General features: G+C 40.3%; 1 protein-coding gene and 1 long non-coding RNA gene across 2 annotated transcripts in view; one reads left to right on the forward strand and one right to left on the reverse strand.

Annotated features, from left to right (window-relative positions):
* Positions 1-13,209, reverse strand: part of Unc13c (unc-13 homolog C) — a 465,433-nt gene that overhangs the window by 162,043 nt on the left and 290,181 nt on the right. The gene's annotated exons all lie outside the window — the stretch shown is intronic.
* LOC116072610 lies at positions 7,460-8,277 on the forward strand. Its single transcript, XR_004111520.1, has 2 exons — positions 7,460-7,615; positions 7,736-8,277. It is a non-coding gene; the product is annotated as an uncharacterized LOC116072610 (long non-coding RNA).

The following is a 13,209-nucleotide window of genomic DNA, read 5'->3' on the forward strand; positions in this document are numbered from 1 at the left end:
ATGCTACTCATTTGAGTTATTCGTGTTGTCCTGGTCTTTTCATTTCCTTTCCCCCAAAAACGCTGACTTAATTCCACTCAGCTTTTTTATTTTTTTATTTTTATTTATTTATTTATTTATTTATTTTTTTTAATTCTGCTCAGTTCTGAGGATCATGAGAAACTGGATCTGGACTCTATCTATGGGTAGGACCAGGAGATTCCCAGTTCCCCTCTCAGCTCTTCACAGACTTCCCACTCTGTTCACCTAAACAGAATGCCATCAGAATGCCACAGCTATGTCCACAGTGACATTAAGATCACTCATCCTGGCAATCTTAAAAGACTAACAATGCTCTAGTTATACTTAAGTAAAATGGCATGAATCCCTGCTTTTGGTCTGAAGAGGTGACAGTGGTCAATGTGACAAGATAGAAAATAGCCGATGGGGGCTTCTGTTTAGGAGCAGAAGAACATGTTCAGAAGGGGACTGTTGAGGTGTTTTAACCTGATGTGAGTCCCTTTGGTCACCGTGGCTTAGTAAGAGTAGAATCCTGACTCTGGTTCTTTAAGTGAAATCAAGGAGACTTCCACAAACAATACAACACAGGAAGATCAATGTAGGACCCGAGGCAAGCTCTGTCCTTGTTCCTCAGTGCTGCTCAGGAGTTCTTGGCTGATCCCACAGGAGCGAACCTTTCCCTTATTGCCTATCACACCTCAGCTCTGGAAATGCCCGCCTAGACAATATATACTCTGCCTTCTGTATCGTTCAGAGATCATTTACAAAGATTTATCCAGGGTCACATAAGGTCAGAAAAGCCAGAAAATTAGACCTTCTGAATCCAGTGTTTTGAAGAGACTCTATTATTTTCTTCCCTCTGTTAACATATTTCTTAAGAGAGTAGAAAGCAGTCATATTTGTTTACCAGCACATAAAGAGGCAGATGAAGTATTTCTTAATAGGACAATTGAGAATTTTGAGAGCTGTTGATAAACAATAGCATCAGCATTTCTTCATCACTTAAAGAATTATTTTTGATTTTCTCTAATCAAACCCACATAGATAAGACCTTATATAGTTAATAGTGTGTTACTTCTGTGCAAATGGGGAATTTTTTTTTTTAGGCCAATGTGGCAGTTAATTTCAATACAGTGCCAGCTCAACATGGTAAATGTTTTTATTTTCAAAGTTCATAGCACAGTTAAAATTTCCAAAAAGTTAAATTATATATGCATTTACACATATATGTGTATATTTACATAAAACACTAATAGTAGTAGTATGCGGTAACCACCAGCAAAAGCTGCTCCTCCCAGGTCTGCAGTCACTTGAGCAAATTTCTAGAGACAGTGAATGTACTACAATTGAAAACAAAGATCCCAGAAAACAGCAGTTTTGCTATTGCTGTAGTACCCAATGTCACTCCTTTGTTCTTTTCTTACTGATCACCTGGACAGAAAGCATCCTGAGTACATTATTAAAACAGTTCTCATCTGTGCTGGTTAAATGACGTCTCCCTGAATTATCTTAAAACTCCATAAGCAGGGTCTCATTTAAAGACAGTCTTGTTGCCTGTTACTTCTCTTCTTGCCTTTGGCATGATCACCACATCTCTTCCTTAAATTACTTTCAATGTCTTCACCTTTGATCTACCTCCTTCAAAGGTACTTGCTGCTACTAATCTTTGATGCTACTGTCAAGGTTGCTCTCCTCATTGCCTAGATTTTTCTGACACATGGTACGTTACTTAAGCTCTGCCCATTAGTGGGAGAGAGGTGGGCAGCTATGCTTAAGGAAGCAGGAGGTCTGGGCTCTCTTAGCTAGATGAGTCTTGATCGTATACTTGAGTAGCCCTGTGGGATCATGAAATAAACCTACATTAGAAACTGCTGTTGGCCAGTGTGTCTCTAAGCCTGAAGCACTGGGCGGCTACCTGGCAATCACCTGGGTGCACAACGAAATGCAATAGCTCTTACAGTCTTTGTGGCTGGCTTGCTAAGTCAGAATAATTGAAATTATTGCTAGGAACCTTGACTATATCCACACAGCACCGTTCTTATGAAGTCTTCATGCTTATAGGTAGAGCCCACTGCTAGCTTGTAGTTAAATCAGGTAAAAAAGATCCCTTACTTTAAAATGTGTGATATGATTTCTGCAGAAAGCCACAGTAAGCCAGACATTTGCTAGATTTTGCGTTCTGTCATGACAACAAACATCTTTGATTTCACCTTTATACCTGACAAAGTTTCAAAGGCACAAGGTCCCCGGCTGTAGGAGGTAGCAGAACATCTTGCTGACTATTTATATAGCAGATACATAGCTGCCTGTATGCTACAATGTTACATTTTTTTATAACCACTTTTTAAAATTAGATATTTTCTTTATTTATATGTCATATGATATCTCCTTTCTCACTTTCCCTTCTGAAAAAAAATAAAAAAATAAAAAAAAATAAAAACAAAAATGAAACAAAACAAAAATCCCTGTTCCCTACCCCCTTCCCCTGCTTACCAATTCACCCTCTCCTGCTTCCTGACCCTGTGGGATCATGAAATAAACCTACATTAGAAACTGCTGTTGGCCAGTGTGTCTCTAAGCCTGGGCGGCTACCTGGCAATCACCTGGGTGCACAACGAAATGCAATAGCTCTTACAGTCTTTGTGGCTGGCTTGCTAAGTCAGAATAATTGAAATTACTGCTAGGAACCTTGACTATATCCACACAGCACCGTTCTTATGAAGTCTTCATGCTTATAGGTAGAGCCCACTGCTAGCTTGTAGTTAAATCAGGTAAAAAAGATTCCCTACACTGGGGCATAGAACTTCACAGGACCAAGGGCCTCTCCTCCCACTGATGACTGACTTGGCCATCCTCTTGTACATATGCTGCGGGAACCATTAGTCTCACCATACACTTAAATACTCACTAGGAACAAGGCAGGGACCTGGAGGCAGAAGCTGACATAGAGGCCATGAAGGAACATTACTTACTGGCTTGCTGCTCTTCACAGCCTGCTAATTCAGCGTACTTTCTTATAGGCCCCAAGACCACCAGCCTACAGTTGGCACCATTCAAATGGGTTGGGCTCTCTCACACCAGTCATTGAATAAGAAAATGCTCTCTAGGCTTGCCTACAGCTGGATCTTATGGAGGCAGTTTCTCATTTTAAGTTTGCTACTCAGAATTTTTCTGTGAAGTTGACATATAGGAATGATAGTTGTGAGCACTATAGGCTTGCCTACAGCTGGATCTTATGGAGGCAGTTTCTCATTTTAAGTTTGCTACTCTCAGAATTTTTCTGTGAAGTTGACATATAGGAATGATAGTTGCGAGCACAATAAACTCGAGAAGATTCTAGCATAACATAAGAAGAGCAGTACATTTCTGTGATTATAAGCAGATGAAAGTGCCTCATACTGAGCCTGTTGAGCCATGCCACTGGCTTCTACTACCTTTTAATCCTCCTTCACTGGCCATCAGGTGCATCATTACATGAACTGGGGCAGCAGGAGCGTAGACATCTAACAACAGTGTGCATTGTACTTTTCCCTCTGTTGGATGACTTGCAGTCTTAGAATCACAGAGGTGTAGATACATGGGAAATACATATAGCATCCATTTTAGGTTCTGCATGGAGATTTCCTGTAGGCACCTCCTGGAGAAAAGGTGTTTTCTATGTTGGGTGTGTCTAAGTGCCTGAGAGGGTGTGATAAGAACTTCAAGACACCCAGGGTTTCATACTTCTTCCTGTTGAGCTAAAATCTGTAGTACCCATTCCCAGGGACCCTCATTAGGGAGAGATAATGAACTTCTGAAAATTGTCTTATGACCTCTGCACATGCACAGTGGCATGTGCATGCCAGCACAAATACACACAAATAGTAAATGGGATGAATGAATAAATAAGTATGTCGATGGTTAGATTGTGGGGGGTAGAGCCCTCATAAATGTAATTCATTCCTCTATGGAGGAGGACTAAGGAGCTTTTTTCCCTTAACTCCTTTGTCTATGCAAAGATATGGTGCTGTCTCATGAAACTAAAGTATGAAACACCAAATCTGCAGGTGCACAGGTTAATTTGGTGGGGTAACAAACAGGCTAAGAGAACAAATGTTGAGTACTCACTTGGTAGAATGTTGACGTAAATAAATGATGATTTAAAGGGTTGTATGCTTTAGAGATGGGAGAGGTGTTTACAAAAATCTGTTCCCTTTCCTTGGGTGCACAGCTACATGGGCAGATGCTGCCATGCAGGAAGAGGTACAGTGGGCAAGTGAGCTTCCTAGAGATGGCCCACTGGTTTGCTCATCTGTGATGGGTATGACCCAGAGAGGCACAGCTCCAGGGCTTTGTTCCAGGATTGCTTCTTGATACTGATGTGCCTTCTCTTGTTTGCCATTGGTATATTCCTTGTCTACCTGGCAAGTGTGATTGGGCATGGGGAGACCCTCACTGCCTATAGCCTGGTGTGATTACTTCCTGGGTGTTAGCCCACTCTGCTGGGCAAGTTTCCTGCAGATCGACATGAAGATGAACCTTCATGCAATAATGCTGTTTAGATGAGTTTATTGAGTTACGTGGCACACATGAATGTTTAATGATTTTATGGAATTCCTGATTTGATTTAAGTGGTGTTAGGATGTTAGTTTGGAGAAAATAATTTTGTAAGGCTAGTTGATAGAAAGTTTAAAGTTAGAATCAAGAATAGAATGTGTCTCATAGAGTAGCAATGGCCACATAGGTTAGAATGGGAGTACAGTGAGCTTCCATGCATTACAAGCACATAATTGAATTAGCAAGAGAAATAGGCCTGGGACAAGTTAATGCTAAGTTAATTCATTCTGGTTTGGGTCTGAGTTCCTGGATCCTATGATCTAGGGATGTGGCCACAGGTTTTGGTGTGAACCATTAAAAGGCACGTCGTAAACAAGGAGTAGGTAATTTCATTGTAGATATAAGAGCAGAGAACAGATGACTAGCCAGGTTAGCCGAACAAGACTTTAAAAATGAAAACTGGATTAAAAAATAAGTTGCAAGATAGATGATGATCTATTTCTTGGTAAATATAAATCGTCATCAGCTAAGCATAGGAAAACACTTGCTACTATAGATTCGGCTTACTTAAACTTTGTTAATCAACAACATGAAAATTATTGCTTTGGGGTTACAATGAACTTATAAAAATGTTAGTTTCAAAAGAAGAATACACAATCAATAATCCTGTTGTAATTTCATTTTGTGTACTGACTTTAATCTGATATTTTTTTGAAGAATATGTTTTGTGGTGATTGCTTTTAGAAAATATGTAACTTGTGGCTATGAGGTAATTTTCTTCTTACACAGAGAAGTAAACTTTGTATTGAGGATATAAAAGGGCAAAGGGAAAAAAATCAAGTTGGAGCTTGTTGGAACCTGCTTCATCCACCTAGAGTATGTGAATGTGTGTTTTTCCCCTTTTTTTCTGTTGGCTCAAGAGAATTAAGTTTTGCTCCCACAAAGAAAGTCTGCTGAGTGTCCAGCTGCTGAGTGACCATTTGCAGACTCTACACTTGGCCTTCCTCAGTTTACCATGGGATTTCGAAGTTGGCCTTCAACACTACACTACAGGGCAAACTTAATTATGTTTTTACATACAAACCATTCATTGGGGAAAAAAATGCTTTCTTCCCATGAATGTAGATGACCGTGATCAGTAGACGAGGGCAGAGGGTAATCTCTGTGTAGGCCAAAGTCTTAAGAGACTGGCAGCTGTGTCTTTTGGAACCTCTGATCTTACAGCCCTGCCATCATGCTGTGGACATTCACGGAGCCTAGAAGGGGTCACATGGAGAACTGTCAGACTCCAGCTAACAGGAGTAACTTGCCATTAAGATGAAGATCCCAGGAAGATGTCATACCAAAGACCGCACCTCAGCTCAGTCCAGAAACATGAGCCAAGCCACATGTAGGAGAGCTGCACTCACCACACTCCTTTGTAAATTATGTAAATCTATGGACAAAATACGCTACATTTTTAAAGCATTGTGTTCTGGGTGCATTATAATTCAACAGATCAACTCAAACCAAGCATGATACTGGCAGTATAATATAAATAATTCGACAAGACTTAAAGCATGTGTCAGTGAGGGGCTGAGTGGAAGCAGGTAGAGGATCAAGGGGTTTCCAGGAGAAGGTGAGTTGACTAAGACTTATCAGTAGAAGCAGGAACAATAGTGAAATAATTGGCCTTTCTTTCCTCCTTCCTTTCTTCCTCTTTTTTTCCTTCCTTCCTTCCTTCCTTCCTTCCTTTCTTTCTTTCTTTCTCTCTCTCTCTCTCTCTCTCTCTCTCTTTCTTTCTTTCTTTCTTTCTTTCTTTCTTTCTTTCTTTTTCTCTTCCTTTCTTTCTCTCCCTCTTTTTTCCTTCCTTGTTTTCCTTTTCTTTTGTTCTTTCTTTCTTCCTTTCTTTCTCTCCTTTATTTTGGCTAGACAAAAGTTGATACCTGTCATTTGGAGGGAGGAAGCAGGCAATGCAGTTTCCTGCAGTTTGTGTGGAAAACAGAGAACAATGTAGATATGGAAATCCTAGGTAAGTTGCCGACTTTCTTACAGCTGTGTAGAATTACAGGAAGAGATTGGCTGAAAGGCAAAATGCTCATTTTTCTCAGTAGAATTCAGAAAAAAATACAAAGATTCCAGGATTTCCTCTGCTCTAAAAATTATATATTCTCATCCTCGATCCTTCCAGAAGGCTCTCTAGGGGGTATGGCATATCTTAAGACGCTTAACTATGTGGTTATAAGAGTTACAAGACCTTGTAAGGAATCTGGCTCCGAAGAACAGCTTTGAGCTGTTAGAATAGTCAGTGTGCCTGCTATGGTTTATAACTCCACCTTGACATTGCTCTTTGATCTTTAGCCCAAGATAAGGACCATCTCAGAAGCACTGGGTGCTGCTTTTATCTAGTCTATGTCCAAAGATATTTGAAATCGACATATCAAGTCTGAACTGGAAGGAACTAATTCTGTATGATACATAACATAATAAAATAAAACACCATAGACCTTTGTCTTTCCAAGCATCTAGTGGCAATAAAAAAAGCAAGCCAAATCTTAGACTGTGACCATGAGTCAGAGTCTATGGAGCAGGATAGATGACTCAAGGTCATGGCCAAGAGCCTAAAGCATGGAGCCAAGAGTTGGGAGGATGGAATAGCACAGAGAGCAGGAATGGGCCCTGGTCAAACACTGATGATGTGTTATCAGGGACATTTAAGGATTTCTAGAAGCAGGATACTTAAGAGATTGTCTCAGCCCCCATCTCATTCTGTTTCAAATAGAAATGCAAATAAAGTGATACAGTGGGTAGGCCTCACCTAGCCACAGGTACCCCTGCCTTGCACACAACTTTGTGGGGAGGATACATCTGAAGTCAAGCAAGCTATCCTTCTGGCTTTAAGAAGGATAAAGCCAGTACCATAGCTACAAGAATATACCAACAACAAGATTCTAGAGCCGGTAGAGATGACAGTTAATACAACATCAGATGGTACAAAGGAGGCTGGGCTCCTTCCTGTGTTCAATGTCTTCGTTGTGTTTCCTTTAGATGCCAGAAAATAGAGAGCCAACTGTGTTCCACCACATACACACAGTAGAAAGTAAGATAACTGAAAGCCCTTTACTTTGTATTCTAAATGTGAGTTTAAGTTTTCTTTTGTTCTTTCTTATTTATGTACTTATTAATGTATTTATTTTTGGCTTTGCTCTGTGTTTTTTAGCAGGTTCTATTAGTGGAGGCAAGAGACAGGGTCTGTTCACCCTCGAAAGAGAATTACTATCCAGAAGTCTAACTAACTTGGCTCCTGAAGCTCTCTGCCAACAACTTTATGGTCAAACTTATTTATGCAATGGGAAGTTACATTGAAAACACTGTCTCTGGTGATGGGTGCATCCACAAAGTCATAACAGCTGTGGTTACCTATAGAAGACCTGTGTAAGATCAGACCACATACAGGTCCCACATAGATGGGGAGATACTTTCCAGACCCCACCCTTAATGAGAAGCCACTGGAAGTTGACATTACTGTGGGCAAGAGAATTGTTCTTCTTTGAGGATGTGCCACTGACAGGACTCCTATCTTCCCATGAAAGCCCCACAGTCATGCTTAAGGGTGGCATGTACTGGATTTTGTGGGTTATTCAACAAACACATGGAGTTAGGAGGGTGTGGGGGAAAATTGGAGGAAAAATTGAAATATGATCATATTTCATTGTATAAATGGCTAAAATTCTTAATAAAGAAAAAATTTTGCAAAGAAAATTGATATTAAAAACATTGCCTATCTATACTCATAAACACATAGCAGCTGTGGTTCTTATACACGACCTGCACAAGAGCAAGCCAGACAAAGTTCTGGCATAGATGGTGGAGATGGTCTCCAGATAACACCCCTTGGAAGTAAGGTGGCAGATACAGCTCAGCGGTCCAGCAGCTGTCTAATTTTCACAAGGCCATGGGTCCCATCCCTAACATTATAAATGAAAATAAAAATTCATAATTGAGATGTGCATCCCAAAGAGCTAGATTTTGTCAGTCTGCAGTGTACATCCATCTCAAACACCATGCTCTACACAATAAATGCATACATTTTATATGACAATTAAAATTAACTTAAAATTCAACTAGTAAAAATTGACATATTAGTGAAAACCCATTTACTTCTTATAGTTATAACCCATGGGAACTTACAAATGATTTAGTTTTCTTGTGTGAGTGGGAAATTCTTATACTTCTATCATGTTGAAATACTGTCTGAAGGAGAAACCTTCTGAAGGCCCCAGACCCCAGAAAGCTATAAATAACTGGAGCACCTGCTTGAAAGCTATAAATAAAACCCTGACAAGAAGTTAAGGTGGAAATCAGGATGATTAACTGGAAGGCATTACATTTTGGTTTCCTCAGAAGTAAACCAAAGCTGAATGGCAGGGTTGCAATTCAACCTGAATTAGCCAGGCTCTGGTGGCAGGTACTACATCAGGACATAATGTCAGGTTGCTGATGTCTGATGTTTTAGACTTGAAAAGGGCCTTAAAGATTTCAGGTCCTACTTTTCTCTGTATAATGAGAAGCTTACATTATCATTTTAAGGCATTTCTTGAGTCTAAAAAGTCACTCCAAGTGATCAGAGTGTCTAAAGTTGAAGCCACCAGAGCCAGGCTTTTCTGAGTTGTTTCTCTGTGTCATGGAGCCACGCTGACTAGTGACAGTCAATGGCTTGGGTACAGGTCACTTCTGACACTTTGAGTATGTAACATGCCATCAGGTCACTATCTGTCTCTCATTTGTGTACAAAATACAGTGGAAGTAATGTATAAACACACTAAAATGTTAAATACTACAAATGCGAAGGGATGTCTCTGTAAAGTGGCATGGGCAGGCTCAACACGTGAAGTCATGGAAGAGCTGTGTGCTCCTGAGAAACACATCACCCAAAGAAGCAGCAGAAGAGGACATAGTCAGTACTGTGAAGAGTCCTGAGTAACCAGAGACTTCAGTGTAAAAATCAGGAAAAACTTACAATAGGAACCAGGGGCCCACACACCATGGTTGCTTCTTTCCCCTTGACCTCAGGCTCAGCAAAATCTCAGGCCCTCTTTAAGCACCAGAACTAGCTGAGGGCCACTTTTTCTTATTATCCATCCAACCCTTAGTAAAATAATAAATTAGAGAAATTATGCAAAACTAAAATCATAAAAGGAGAAACTAACAACTTTCCCAACTTGGCAATGTACCTGTAATTAGACAGGAGGCAGTATTTCCTCATTCCATGTCTTTAATAGCCAATAACATATCTTTATAGCCAAAAACATGATTTTCTAAGATTTCCTCTCAGATCTAGGAATTCATTGAGAAAACAAAATTTGTTTGGTACAGTCTGCTTTTTAAAAGTTTAATGTATTTTTAAATTACATCTATGTTATGATGTTATATATATGATTGTGTATGTCTGTGGGACTGTGTATGTGCACATGAGTTCAGATACCCATGGAGGCCAGAAGAGGGCATCAGATGTCCAGGAGTTAGAGTTACTCTCATTTGTTGGTGTTGGAAACAAAACTTAGATCATCTGTAGTAGTAATATACTCTCTTAATCTCTCTCTCTCTCTCTCTCTCTCTCTCTCTCTCTCTCTCTCTCTCTGTGTGTGTGTGTGTGTATGTGTATGTATGTGTATGATGTCTCTCTCTCTCTCTCTCTCTCTCTCTCTCTCTCTCTCTCTCTCTCTCTCCAGCCCCTCTGGTGCATTCTTTCAGTTATGAACTTCTTCTCAATGCTGGAATCATTACTTAGGAATTCAGTGTTACAAAGGAAATAGTAATCCAGAGGACCTCTTATCAATACAACTTGCAAACGCAGACCTCATGCAAGATTGTATTACAGAGGCATAAAAGGAAAAGGTAGGCTGATAGTAAAATTTCTAGAAATCCCAAATAACTGCACTTTAACCCTAGCAGTGTCCAATTGAAATTGAAAGAGATGCTGAATCATCAAATAGGTGCCACTCAACTTTTCTTCAGCTAACAGCCCTTAACAACAACAAACAATAACAACAATGACAACAACAACCAATAACCAAAAACATTAACTAAAAACTGTTGATCTAGTTATGAATGCAAAAACACAAGGAAGTTCAAGTTTATTTGTGGGAGTGTCTAGAGAAAGCTTGTTCTTCCTCTTCTACAGTCCTGGATGGTCCTTCCATGCACACATGAGCTAATCCCTTCTTAATAGAACCGATTGTAATGTTTCCCCCTAATTAACAGTCATGAACAGTTTCGCCACTGTTGCTTAAGAGAACAATGCCTTGCTAATGAACTCAGTCTCTTTTGTGAGATGGATTCTGCAGCTTAATAATGATAGAGGGGATAATCCTAACGTTAACATTCACCGAACACTAATTCTGTCTCAGACTGAAACAAGAGCCTCCCAGTCGTAATTTAACAGCACCTTCCCACAACTGTGTGTTTAGTTGTTTACCTGGGTCTATTCTGTGAAATAGGCAACTCTCATTTGCTGAGTAGAACCTCTGCCGTCCTGGGAATACTGGGAACTGAGCAGGTACTCTACAGTTATGAAGAAGGTGAATGTGGGTTAGGTGTTAGCATCACTAGGTCTGGGGAGGGAGGAATTAGCTTAGCTGCAGAAAAGTTGAATAAGGTGTTTAAGGTTCCATTATTTTAGGCCCACTGTTTAAATGCAGGCCAGTCAGGAGAATTGGATATAGACAGCGACAGGAGTTCCTTAACAGAAGAGGTGACATTTGATTTGGTTACAGAAAGATAATCAGAGTCTCAAGGTATCATCTAAGGAAAGGGAAGTGACAGAAGACAATTTGATCCCCACAGTAGCAAAATGGGCATCCCAACCTCAGTTCTGTCGTCTCTGACAAAGTACTTCTCTCTTTTTTCTTTTCTTTTCCAGTGTGAGAGTTAGCTGCTGTTCTGAGCTCCAGAGCTGTGTTTCCCAACCCAGTGCCACCAGCCACTAGTCAAACATGGTTATTCAAATTAAACAGGATTTTAAAAAATGCTTATTTCATTTTCCTAGTACTGATTTGAGTACTTATTAGCTACAGTTGGCTCAAGTTTGTAGTGCTGGGCAGGGCAGGGACACATTTTTCTCCAGCATCATTCATGATTCTATTGCGTGGACCTGACTTGACTCAGTCTACTCTGTAAGGACAGGTGCTCTGATCTCAATTGGGACCAGCACCTGAAGATTCTCCAGGATGACGACAATGGTCAGAGCATGCTTTGTAAGGATGCCACTTGTTGAGTCAAGTGTGTCTTTTCTCTAGAAGCAGAGCTGTCAAAGATTTAATCTTCACCATACATTCTGCTCCATATTAACTGAGGAGATACCGTATGTAAAACATTGTATAAAAATGGAAGGAACCAGATTTTCAAAGACAAAGCAGACTTAAAATGCTCCCTCCAAAGTGCCTGTCATATAACAGATGAGCTGAATTGTCCCATAATCCACATAATAATATGAGCAAAATAACAGTAATTTAAAGTATAAAAATAACATCATGAATAAGAACAAAATACCAAAACACAGTTGAGAAAATTACTCTCGGTTACATCTCTCAGGAAATTGCTATGGGAAAGGTGGCAGCAAAGCTGAGCGTGGGGATAGGTACAATTGAGAAACATGAGCATTGTAGTGGAGAGAACGTGGTAGCACAAGGAAAGGCAAGAGGAAATGTAGGCTCCATGGAAGACCTTTCTGGATTGCTCAAACTGTTAAGCGTGTGAGGCTTGTCTTGTCTGGTTGTCTGGTTCTTTCTGTTCTGACAGGTTCTAAGAAACAATTTTAATATTGATGGACCTGTATACATAAACAGCTCTCTTGAACATACTTAAACCCTGTAAGGTCATGTTTCCCCTGGAGATTGTTGATAGGCATGGATATTTCCTATGAAAAGATAAAGCAGGCAGAGCCAGCAGTCCAGGATCCTGCTGGGTTTCATGGAGTAGTGGTCTGCTCTATTCCAACAGAGACATTAGAGCCTGATACCCACAAATGGTTGGGTGTATTTTAAGCACGCAGACAAGAGACATCTCGATATATTTAAAAATTGGACAGATATTTTCCAGAAAAACAAGAAAGATGACTACTATAATGCTCCTTCAGGATATCTGGGAACATTCATGCGTGTTGCTATAACAAACACCTAGTGCTTAGATGGTGTTTAGGAGAAAGGTTGTCAAGTTTCCTGGCTGGGTGGCGGTGGCGGCACATGCCTTTAATCCCAGCACTTGGGGGGCAGAGGCAGTCGGATTTCTGAGTTCAAGTCCAGCCTGGTCTACAGAGTGAGTTCCAGGACAGCCAAGGCTATACAGAGAAACCTTGTTTCAAACAACAAAACAAAACAAAACAAAACAAAACAAAACAAAACAAAGCTTCCTTTTCCCTCACTGTGCCAGATTTCTTTCTTCTAGCCAACCCCGATTTTCTCAATTATAACTGATATCCCAGAGTCAAACACTCATGAAGTTATTTAATAGATACAACTTCACCATTTAACTGACTATATATCAAATATGTATCTCAACAAAAACCACAGTCAGGCCTGGTGAGAGGATTGGACAGTTAAAGGTACTTGCTGTGAAGCCTGACAACTTGAATTCAGTCCCAGGGACCCATATGGTGGAAGGAGAGAACCAATTCCCACAGGTTGTCCGCTAAGC

The sequence above is a fragment of the Mastomys coucha genome, unplaced genomic scaffold, assembly GCF_008632895.1.
Source record: "Mastomys coucha isolate ucsf_1 unplaced genomic scaffold, UCSF_Mcou_1 pScaffold23, whole genome shotgun sequence".
Lineage (NCBI taxonomy): Eukaryota > Metazoa > Chordata > Mammalia > Rodentia > Muridae > Mastomys > Mastomys coucha.